This window comes from Thalia democratica, chromosome 3, assembly GCF_965202585.1.
Source record: "Thalia democratica chromosome 3, ktThaDemo2.hap1.1, whole genome shotgun sequence".
NCBI lineage: Eukaryota > Metazoa > Chordata > Thaliacea > Salpida > Salpidae > Thalia > Thalia democratica.
The window spans coordinates 42473782-42487058 of record NC_139167.1 but is presented as its reverse complement, the minus strand read 5'-3'; positions in this window follow the sequence as shown (position 1 = coordinate 42487058).

Here is a 13277-nt window from a genome sequence, read left to right as displayed (position 1 = left end):
TTAGTTACAACTTGCAGTAGTCGAATAAAAAGTAATAAATTATAACCTAAAACTATAGTTCAAGTAAAAGATAATAAATACTAAGGGCCTATATACTTTAAGTCCAGTCTAGTTTGCATATTTGCTGTATCAGCAAAAAATCTTTTCTTTATTATTTTTTTAAAAATAATGGTTAAATTTTTTGCTTTTTGAACAATTTTAAACAATTATGACTACATTTTAAACAATTATGTTAACAATTACGACTACATTCTTGGCTGCACGACGTACAACAATAAGCCATTACACTATTCAAATTTAGTTTTCTTTTTGTTATATTTTATTATTTTATCTATTTGTATTTACTTAAAAGTTTTAATTTTAAGACATGTTTTTTTTAAATATTACTTACTCTATATTTAACACTTAAATTAAAAAACTTTTAGTACTGCAAACGCATTAATTATATTTTTTTTCTTTATGGTGCATGCAGACAACAGTGTAGTGCAAAAAAAAGACATTTTTTAAGACACATCCAGAAAAAAAATAATAAATGAAAAAATTATAAAAACTCATCATTTTAAAAGCAAATTAGAATAAGGTATTTAAAAAGTTTTTGTTTACCTATTAAAGTAAAAACAAAATGTTTGCGTTTTTAAAAAGATTCAATCTTAGAAATAAACTCCTACAACTTAGAAGTACCTAAACTACTTAGCTGGTCGACGAATGTTACTGGTGTTAGCGAACAAACCACTCTATAGCAAAGCTTTTGGAATGCGCTCGTCGCTCATAACATGACCGACAAAAAATGGTTTCGTTTTTAGAGTTTTGTACATTTAGTAGTATAACCAGTACGTTTAGTATTTTGTTGCCACCTAAATTTTCAAATGCGACGAAGAAATTGTTGGTGGGAGGTAGAATTTTCCTATAAATTTAACACGGTCAATGTCGTGTATACTTCTACAGTAGAATACTGCATGCATACACAGGAAAATAAATATTAAGACTTTATGCGGATAGTTAACTTGGGTTTATCTGCAAACTCTTGCAGAAAACCTGAGCGAAAGTTCCTGAAATTTTACCAATACAAAATTAATATTAATGTCGTCTATTGACGTATATGATGCAATTTTGTTGATAATTACAAAAAATTGTATTACTATTTGTAGAGATTGATTATAAAGCTTAAACTTTCCCTGAAAACACTAACATAAAAATTAATCTTGTAATGTACGAGATTTCTATTGAAAGTAAGTATGTTTTGTATTCCAAGAGTTTTAAGGATATTGATCGCATTAATGCGCTAAAAGTTAATAATGATAAGTCTCTAAAACTAAATACTTTTAGGTTAGTGGTTATTGTTTATATTACTATTGTTTTTGCCGCAAGAATCAACTTTTTTTTTATTAACTTTTAATAGCTTTTATCTTTTGTTTTGGTTTTAAGAAATTCCTAAGTTTTAAAAAACTAAAAAATATTTTAGATATGAAAGTTATATTAATTTTATTGTTACACTATTTCTAAAAACTACTATGTTAAACTATTGTACTTAAAATTAAGTGTTTATTAAGTGTATTATAAAAAACTAAGTTTTGTAAAACTGGATAACATTGATTACTTCAGTTTTATTTATAAATTTAAAAACTTATTTTGTATATTTATTTGTTTTATAATAAGTAAGATAATTAATTGATAATTGAAGTAAACGGATATTTTATTCAAACTGTTCATTACTGATTTTTTAGTTTTAGTTTATTTATATTTTACAAAATTGTTTTTGTTTCGTTATGAACAAAACAAAAATTAGTTTTAAAAATTATATTGAACGATTAGAATAAAATTATAGTTAAAAAAGGTTTTTCTCGAAAAAAAAAATTAATTAAACTTATAATCATATAATAACCTCGCTATCAGCTAAAATTGACTATGCGTATTGTGCATATAAAAAACGTTTTATGTACGGCTAACACAAGATTTAAAACAGTATTATAAAAACAGTGAAGCAATGGATGAAAAAAAAAGATGTATAAATAAAATAAAGTTCAACTTGATTCCCATCTTTTTCTGCATCCTTTTCTTTTAGTCTTTTGAATATAGTAGATTGCCATTTGTCGTGGTAATTTGCAAGCATATCTAATTTATAAAGGCTGATATTCACGAGGTTTACTTTGGCTCGAATAGATTTTTTTTGTAATTTAAAAAAAATGTCCAAGCTTTAGATCCAATTATTTTCCTTATGTTTAAAGCTAACTTAGATTTGTTTTATTATTCTAGAGAACGCTCCTTTGTCTTTAATTTAAAAAAATCCATTTAGTAGTTGGGCCCCTTTAAAAATTAAATGTTTTTTTTAACATTTTTACTTATCTTAGCTTTTCTCTAAAAATAAAATAAAAATTTATTTTTTTGATTTTTTAATTTACTAAACTAAGTTTTTATGAAGGAAATATTTTTATTCCTTTATTTTCTTTTAAATATACCTAAATAAATTTTCCAAAATATTCAAATTTATCATGGCTTTACTGCAAAAGTATAATATTTTTTAAATAATTTATACTATAAATATTCTTATTTAACTAAGTTTTATATTAAGAAAATATTGATTTTTATTTTTTTTTTAATTATTATTTGACCTATACAAGTTTTGCATAAATTCATTGCACTTGAGCCAGAAATCTCTCGAATTATGTAAATTTATGTAAAAATTGCATAGGTCATATAATAAAGAAAATTTGAAAAAAATAATTTTTTCTTAGTATAAAAATTAGTTAAATAAGAATATTGATAACAAAAATTATTTGAAAAATATTATATTTTTGCAGAAAATCCATGATAAATTTGAATATTTTGGAAAATTTTATTTGGAGATATCTTTGAAAAAAAAAATTTCCATCATAAAAACTTAGTTTAATAAGTAAGTTAAAAAAAAAAGTTTTATTTTATCTTTTAAGAAAAACTAAAATAAGTAAAAAAATATTAAAAAAACGTTTAATTTTTAAAAGGGCCTCACTACTAAATTCAAACCTTAATCCAATGGATTTTTTCAAATTAGAGACAAAGGAGCATTCTTTAGAATTAAAAAAAGTCTAAGTTAGCTTTAAAGATAAGGAAAATAATTGGATCTAAAGTGAGGACATTTCTTTTAAATTGCATAAAATGCTTTTCTAGCCAAAGTAACCCTCGCTGATATTCAAGCTCTCCAGATCGCGTTTGAAAACCTCCTTACAACGTAGTTTTAGACGATCTCGGTAGCAATTGTCAATGACTCGCTATATAAGCAGAGACTTAAAACTAGGTAAAAAATTCTCAAACACTGTTGCTTTATTATTTCACTTTTTAGTTAAAATTTTTTTTAACTTTTGTGTTCTAAAGCATTAAACAAAATTAAATTTTTTTTTTATATAAGTATAGGTACTTGAGCTTTTTTTATTAATCTAATGAAGGAGATTAAACATATATTTGTTGAACATTTTTTTTGTGTTTTAAACTTCCCTTATGCAAAATAAATTTCTTTTTTTTTTGTAATTAAAACTACTTTTATGTTTTATAAAACTAGAATGAATGAATTTTGCAACGTTATAAATTTTTAATTGTGATGTGTTGTAAATTTTTTATACTTGTTTAACAATTTTTTTGTTAACGTAAACAAGGTCAATAGGCAAAACTTACAAAAACTTTGAAGAGAAAAACTTTTTCTGTCACAAAGCTGGAATATAATCTAAAGATCAAGATCAAACATTTTCAGATTATACTTCAGCATTGTGACTGAAAAAGTATTTTTCCTCAAATTTCTTGTAAGTTTTGCCTTTCGACCAAGTGTATGCCAACAAAAAAATTATACTAAGTTTAAGAAAAAATGAATTCGTTAGTGCAAACGGTTTACTATCATTTCTAACCCACGATCATTTTTATCCCGATCATAACTAACCAAATCATATCTAACCCGATCATTTCTATCCCAATTACTTCTAAGCCGATCATTTCTAACCCGATTATATCTAACCTGATCATTTCTAACGCAATCATTTCTAATCTGATCGCTTCTAACCCGATCACTAAAAATTTGTTACTTTTTAGATTACCTTTTTCAGTATTTATTTTACAAACAAATTGATCTTAACAAAATTGTTCTTAAATAAAAGTATAGTTTTCTTTGTTATAACTAAAACTTAATATTTATACATTTTTAACTGACATAAAATTTTAACAATCTATATACTTTCCTTTTTATAATCTAAATTACTCTCCTTATATTGAATTTTTCTTTATATAAACCTGCTTATATCAAATTTTTTTTTATGATTAAATAAGATTTACTAGATTGTTTTAATTTTAGTTTTAATTTTGCTTTGTTAAATTCCTAAACTAAACTGTTATTACTACGTTTAAGTTATATCTTCTTGTCATTTATGTAACTAGAATATGTGTTTAACGCGAGTAAATTTTAGAAGTTAAACTGTTGAAAATGTAATTTTCAGATACAAAGATCTTCATACAACAGTCTCGATTGTATGCTGAAAGTCTAGCTCCAGCGTTGTACAGTTGTTGACTCATCTATTACTATTTTATAGTCAGTAATTTTTCTACTTTAAGCTTAAAAACTTGCAAAAATTTTTCTACAACTTGCACAGACCTTTTTAGTTAATGAATTTCTAATTAATTTCAAGCAAACTTAGATACTTTTGTTTTGTTTAGTGGGAAATCTTATTTTTTAGATATAAACACTTTAACAGACTTGTTTAATTATACAAAAAGTACAAGGGTTATCATTCGTCTAACAAACTTCCTAAAAATTTTCACTTAAATTTAAATTATAGTAATAATTTAATTTACAAAAAGACAACGATGTTTCACCCAAAAGTGGGATCTTCTGGTCTGAAAAGTAAAAATAAATGATGACGATGGGTAATTCGATAAAAAGTGTAAAACAATTAATAAAATAAAATTTATAAAAATCAATACGCTGATTTAACATTGTTTTTATAGCAAACAAAAATAAAAAATCATAGATAATCAAAGTTCTTTATACTTACAAATATTAATATGTTGTATATAGATTTAGATACTTATAGCAAAAATAGCTTATAGCAACACAAATCGAAATGTCATTGAACAAGTAAAAGTACGGTAAAAATTAAAAAGCAAAAACAAAGTTTTCTAAAGTGCGGGCAGGTGAAAAAAAGTTCATTTTATTTAAATTTCGTTTTTTATTAGGAAGTGCAATTTAAAAAATTTCTAGGTTACATGTTTTATAGATCTTATTTATATTATTTAATTCCCCAGTCTTATGCATAATGTTAAATTCAAGTTCGTAGCATATGTCATTGTTTTTCAATTTGCAAAAGTACTTAGATACTTCTGTTCCTTTGTTTTTCATTTTTATGTCACCTATATTCGCGTAACATCTCTATTTAAATAGACTTGCCGTATATCCTATGCACTCCTTAATTTCGTGTTGTGTAGTAATTGTTGCCTTGTATACCACATTCTCCTGCAAACACTTACTATTTAACGGGCAGGAGTCTTTGCTGCGGCAGTTGCACACATTACTGTCTTGATATCTCTTATTGTTCGTTCTACTTTGTACCTTCTTATTGTGACGTCTTATTAATGATTTAACATTTTCCATACAACAGTAGGATACTTTGCAATTGCTTCTATTAAAAATATTTTTCATGCTCTCGTTTCTAAAATTTTTATCAATTAGACCTTATATTTTTTCCCAACTTTAGTTTTAGCTGACTGCAGTGCCGTCGCGTGGTCTTTTTGTGAGGGGGTGCTGCAGATTGACGTTGTCAAGTTAAAAATTTTCTAATTTGAAATATCAAAACAAAACTCAAGGAATTAGAAAGAAATAGGCAAACTTTTAAGCTAAAAGTATTTAACACATTAGTTTAAATGCATCTTAATTCGAATATTTTAAAAAATGTATATACTTAAAATTATATATTTTGTAGTTTTATATTTAATTTAAAATAAACGCTAAATTTGTTTAAAATTACTTTGATGTACAAAAAATAAACAAATATATTAAAATATACGAAATAGATTAGTATGTTGCTAAACAATTTTATCATAATACAGTTCATACATTTACAATTTATCATACATTGATAAAAAGTCTGTATGTGTTAATATAGCTTGAGTTTAAGAGCAAAATAAGTACTCTTTTTCTGAAATAAAAAAAATAATTAATTTACATGTTTAAATAACTTCTTACAATACAACTTTAAAAAAGATTTAAAATACTACGTATTTAACTATTTAAACTTATAATGGTTTTAAATACATAAAACAAAATTTAATTATCTTTAGCTTAAAAAAATTAAGGATAAAAAGATATCATCAATAACCTTTTAACAGACTATAAAGTTAACTTAGAAGTAAACAAACATTTAAAGCAATTAAAAACAATTTGCTTTAAGCAGTAACAACTATTTGTGCAAACTGACGTCATGAAAAAGTGGATACTCGTCCAAAAGTGGCGCTTCGTGCAAAAATGAAACCCGTATGAAAATGACACCGTGCATAAAAAAGATCCTAGCAAAAATAACAAACATCTTGGGTAGGAATCAATCGAATGGGAGTTGATTCAGATGGGAATTAATCGGGTGAGAACTGATCGGATGGGATTTGATTCAGGTGGAAATCGGTCGAGTTGGATTTGATTCGGGTGGGAATTGTGCACGGGTGGGAAGTGTTAGTATGACTAAATGATCGGGTTAGAAATTATCGTGGGTTAGAAATTATCGGTTCCCAGTGCAAACATGAATTGAAAAATATTTGACTTCTAAATCATACTGGCAATTAATATATTCAAATGAAATTAGTTTAATTTTAGTTAGTTTTTTAACTAAAACTTTAATAACTAAAACCTTGTTTTAAATTTTTTACTGCTTTTTTAAAAAAAATTTTTACGCACATTCTGCTTATAGCCCAAAGTAGTCATCATAATTCGAGCTTTTGTAAATCAAGCAGTATTTTAATAGTTTATTACACTTTTACGGTAATGTTTATAGTTTGGTCTAATTCAATGCCAAAATTTATGAGATTTTAAACAGCTAAAGATTAAAAAAATCTATTTACAACAGTTATGCTTAAAATACAAGTTTTCAAAAGTCCACAACATTATATAAAATATTGAACTTATTTTTAAAGCAGTGTCGTTAAAACTTATTCTCTTATCTAGTAGAGATAGTAATTCATTTAAAGTATATAACGTACGTCATACGTGTACTAAACTATAAATTCTATCAACGAAAACATTGGCGAAAGTCTACTGAGCCGAAGCCTTGACTTTCATGTGCCGTGAGACAAGCTCAAGTTAATATAAGGTTTGATCATACCAATTCGATCGTCAGACCACAAGCCTTCATTAGACTGAGACCGGTTTCGTCCTGATTAGGACACACCAGTCAGTCACAACCGAAAAACCTGCATCAATGAAAACATTGCACGGCAAAAGTCAACGCTGACGTCACTGATCAATACCAGCAAACGGTTGCTTCATGATTGCACCTATATACCGTTTGAATAATAGATAAGTGCATGTATTTCGGTTATGAGTATTGTTGTGTCCTAATCAGGACAAAACCGGTCTCAGTCTACCGAAGGCTTGTGGTTTGAATACCGAATTGGTTTGATTAAGCCTTACTATTCTACAATCAGTAAACTTATAAAAACTTAAACTTTCTACTACGCTGCCAAATAATGCATTTAATAGTTATAAAAGGAGATACAATTTTATACTACTTTGGTAAAATAAGTAATCTACGTATTCATTACTTAATTTCATAAAAACCACACAGTTTTTTATTTAGCTTATAAGAATATTATTGACCGACAAAAAAATTCGCTCAAAAAGTTTGATTCAAGAACTTGCTGTACAAAAAACTTTTTGGTTATCGAGTTATACACCAGAACAGTTTAACGTCATGTTAAGAAGTGGGCCAAGACCCAGGAATAATTATTCTTTTTACATATTTTGTTTTATACAATTTTTACTTTAAACAGACAATAATAAAATCTTGTTAAGCTTTAGTAATTAAACAATTATGTTGTACATAAATGTTTGAAATTAAAAATAACTAAATTTTTGTCTATTACGTTTTAACTTTTATTATTCTAACTGTAATCTAATGAGATGACCGATAGTTGTTTGATAATTTTATTGAGCTTTGATTTTTGATCGGGTTTAGTTAACTTAAGACTTTAATAAAGAGTTATTTTAAAGGTATTATTGTTTTAATAAAAATCATTTTGTTGTTAAAAACTTACTATGAAACATTAAAGTTTTCAGAAATTATCGAATACAATCAGTTTGATTTTTGTAGCTTAAGTCATTCTTTAATATACTGTAGCAAAAAAAATAATTTAATTAGTTAAAAACATATTTTAATATTAAATTTTACATTAAAATGCAACAAAAGTTGTAAAATTAAATTGTTGATAGTCTAAAAAATAATTAAAAAAAAAAATTATATCGTTTTGTATTAGATGAGAAGTTATTAATTATACTAAAGATTAATTTAGAAATTTTTAAAACTACGATTTTTAGTGAGACTTAACAAAAATAAAACTAAGAAAAATTTTTTTTTTCATAAACTCTTTCACTAGTCACTACTTAAAGTATTAAACATAGATTGTTAATACATACTTAAGAAGTTTACATCAACAAATAAATAATTAATAAAAGTATCTAAAAAGTTTAAAAAAAGTTAAACACATATAAAAACATTTTTTTTAAACGTTTTCTTTTTCTAACTTTTATTTAATAACTTTTTATTTTTCTAAACTTTAATCTCTTTCATTGACGTTTATATTCTTAACAAAGAAATATTTAAAACATTTTATGAATACTTAATGTTGTTTTTGTGTAAAGAAAAGTCATTAATCTAACTATTAAAAATAATCTTTTATAAACTGTATTGTATATTATTAACATTTTTGCTTAGGATTGTCATCAGATTTTATAACCGCAGCAAAATAAAAACTAAATGTAAGTTAATTTGTTTTAAGCATACATCTTTTAGTTAGTTAAGTACATTATAACGAAGTTTTGTTCTTTTTTCTACTTAAACCAGAATAAATTTTAGTAAACTAGGACAATTTAAGTTAAGTAATAAAAACCGATAAAAAAAACAATTTTACATAACATTTGTTTTTCGTATGTAGGAATTTTTAACTTACTATTTAAAAACATATGATCTTAAGATTTTTTAAAGAATTTTTTTTGGAAATCAAAATACAAAAAAAAAAACTACTCACTCTAATAATTTTTGTAACAAAAGATAAAAAAGAAATCACTAACACTAACAAAACAACCTACACTGCTAACTTATTTTGCATTGCACTGTAAAAAGTCATTATGTATAACTACGCCTTGAGAACTCACTCAAGTAAAACAAACAATTAAATAGTTGTAAAACATTATTTTTAGCATGTCTTATTTCTCTCTTCTCACATTTTCAAGTATATTTTTTAACTAGCTTTATTTATATTATAAACTTTTACTATTTAATAGCTTGAGTTAGAATACTCATAAATAAAGAAACTTATAGTTTTATGTTTTTAGAAAATCTTTATTATGTTGTATTTAGAAATAAAATATTATTAATTTTATCCAATAGCAGCAGTTTTTTAGTTCATTTTAGTTGTAATAATAAATTACCTAAGATGATGTCGCACCAATATCAAGCTGAAATTATATTATACTCCATGTCTTTTTAAACCATAAGTTTAGCTTAAAAATCTATGTTTTAAGCCTAACAAGTTTAATCTAAAAAGATACTTTGTTTTAAACAAGCTGTATAAATACGGAGTAAGAATTAAATTTGTTTGATAGAAACTAAGATATTTATTTGTTAGTTTATGATAATCAATTTTAATTTAATTTCTGTATTTATAAAATATTAGTTTTTAGCTTAAAATTACAGTTAAAACAGACATGGAATATAATATAGTTTCAGCTTGATATAGGTGCAACATCATCCTAATAATTACCCTTTTTTTAAGGTAGAAAACCACCAGAACTCACTCTCCCCTCTGCAACAATAAACGTTTTCTGAAGATCAAGTGAGTGAGTTTGAGCTCATCATGTGTTATTCCACCTGCCCTATCTTTAAATTTATCAAGAAAAATTTATCCTTTTAATTAAAAAGTAAAACTAAGTTAATCTATATAAAAAAAGCAGAACTTTTATTTTTAAATAACCAAGATAAAAATAAAAACTAATCCTAATCCTTTATTGAAAAAATCCCTGGTGAGACGTTGTTTGGCAAACACTTACAAGGTTAAAATCTCAACATTAAAAACCACATAGTGTGGTAAAATCCTGAATCCCGAGGCAAGTGGTGCAGACATTCTGAAAAAAAACAACAATAACAAAAATCCAATTGTGATCTCACTACCAGTAATTCCACAATTAGCTGTTAAAAATTTAAGTAGCAAATACCATAAGCAGTATAAATTATAAACAAACAACTACAAAACAACAAACTACAAAAAGAAAAAAAGAAACAATATAATTTATTGCAAGCAATAAGTTAACACAAATCTTGATCAATATTTAAAAATTGACAAATTATTTCTCTCATAACAAAGTATTAGAAACAAAATCTCAACAGAAATGTTCCTTTATTTAATAAATATAAGTTATATAATATAAAATATTCTAACTTTAGTTTATAAAAAATTTAAAAAAGAAACAAAGTATACAATTAATCTAGTTTATACACAAATGCACAAAAGTATAAGAAAATAAAGAAATATATATAGACATATTTTACATAATTTTAACGGTAATTTTACAAACAGACTCCAGTTTTAGTGTAGCAAGTTAATAGAAAATTTTTATAAAAGCTTTTAAATTCATCTTTTTTATTTTGTTTTTAATTTCTAGGACACTAGAGCAAAACCTTGGACCCAAATACCTAAAGGAGTTAAGGCCAAGTATTGTTCTACGTCTTTCAGTTATAAAATTTAATTTTTGGAAAACTTTGTGTTGTGTGAGTGAAGAGAACTAGCAAAAGTAAAACTTTTATGCTTACATCAAATTCAGTCATATTATTCAGCATTAATTTACAAACTTGCATTTTAAACACATCATTTAATTTCAGCAGACCAGTTTTCACAAGCAGTGGGTTTGTTGGGGTCAAAGCAGGATCAAGGCAAACATACCTAACTACTATTTTTGCATACTAACAATTTGTTTCAAATAACACTCATCAGCACCACCCCAAGCAGATATACAGTATTGAATATGAGGATAAAACAAACTATAATAACAATTTTAAGTGTACTCAATATCCAAACAGTACCTTGATTTTGACAATAAAAAACAACTGTGAGACAGCTTTGACTTGAGAGATCTTAAGTGAGCCCTTCAATTCAGTTTTCCATCCAAAACCCAACCTAAATATTTTATACTTTCACTCTGTTCAATATTAAATTCATTTATATTTACTTAAAATCACATTTTTTAGACGCATTGTTAAAAAGCAAGAATTTAGTTTTAGAATAGTTAATGAAAAAGTTATTAGCACGCAACCATACATCAACTTTTCTTAGCTTTTCATTAATAACACTTTTCACACAAGCAGGATCACTATGTTGGTAGCTTAAGCAGATCATCAGCAAACAATCTCATATTAATCTCAGTAGAAAAAAATATCATTTATATACACAAGAAACAACAAAGAACCCAAACAAGAACCTTGCGGTATTCCAACATTCACAATTTCGCGCTCAGACACAACATTATTTATAAAAGTTGATTGGCTTCTGTTTTTTAAATAGCTTTGTAGTAAATTTAACATAGATCCTTTAACATAATAACCTTTTAATTTTGACAAGAGTATTTTATGATTGACCGTATTGAATGCTTTTGCTGAATCTAAAAAGACAGAACAACTAAGTACATTTTTCTCACCAGCCTCAATCAACTCATCCATTATCTGATTCACAGCCAGCTTAGTTTTACTATTTTCCTAATACCATACTGCTTTTTATGCAAAACATCATTTGACAAAAAAATATTCAACCTCTTACACACTAAGGACTCAAAATTTTTTGAAAAAGGAGATAAAAGGGAAATAGGTTTATAGTTATTAACATCACTTTTTTTACCATACTTGTAAATTGGTACCACTTCAGCATATTTAAGCGACTCTGGAAACACACAGTACTCTACACATTTGTTAAACAGTTTACATAAATAAGGAGAAATAACTTTTGCACTTAGTTTTACAAATTGACTACTTGGCTTATCAGATCGCACACTTTTCATAAGTACTTCAAGTATGATTATTTTCTTTAAGTATTTTGTATAGGGGTGGGCAAGGTTTTTAGTTGGTGGTCAAGATATGAAAAAGTTTAGTCCTTGGGGCCAGTCCACTTAAATTTCATTTATTTCACAAAATTACTCACTAGTTCAATTTATTTTGACAAAATCCTATTCTGTAAGATCATTTTTTACTGTACTTAAGTTTCGAATCTCCTGTAACTTGTACTAGAGACTTTTTTTGTTTCAAATCTCAGAACATCTGGTGTAAGTTGAAAAAATTAGCTTACAAAGTCAGATTTACATGCTAGTGGACCACAGTTTTACCTTTCGAGGGCTGGACCCTACCTAAAATACCTAAATCTTTGGAGGGGTATTAATATTTCAAGGGCTGGATCCGGCCCACAGGCTGTATGTTGCCCACCCCTTATTTTGTAGGAAAATCTGAGTATCTTATTATTACCATAACTTTTCTCAAGTTTATAAATAATTTTTTAAGTCAGTTATTGCAAAACTACAGGACAAAATATAAATTTGTACTTAATTTTTTAGCTTTAAAACAAGATGTGCAAACAAACTTAAGATTTTTAGTAAATACTTTCAAATTTTAATTTTATTTTATTGTAAGTAAACAGCTGTGCTTGCTTCAAGATAATTATGCAAAAATTTGCGTTTTGATACATTTCCTTATTTCTTTTGATATAATTTTGAAAATTACAGTTAATTTCAGTATTTAATTTTTTTTCTACAAACAAATATTCTTTAGCTGAGTAGTTATATCTTAAGTATGTTATTAAATTTTAGAAAAAATTAAATATAATTAAAAGTAAAATTTGTTTCAAACTTGATTTTTTAGATTACCTACGTTTGTAAAATTTTATTTATTGTAAAATAACTTACTAATTTTTAATAACATTTAAATTTTATATAATTAAAATTTAGAAAAAATGTGGCCATTTGTGCTGGAATCCTAGAGTAACCTGGAATTAGAAAGTTTATGTATAGCAACCCAAAAAATCTA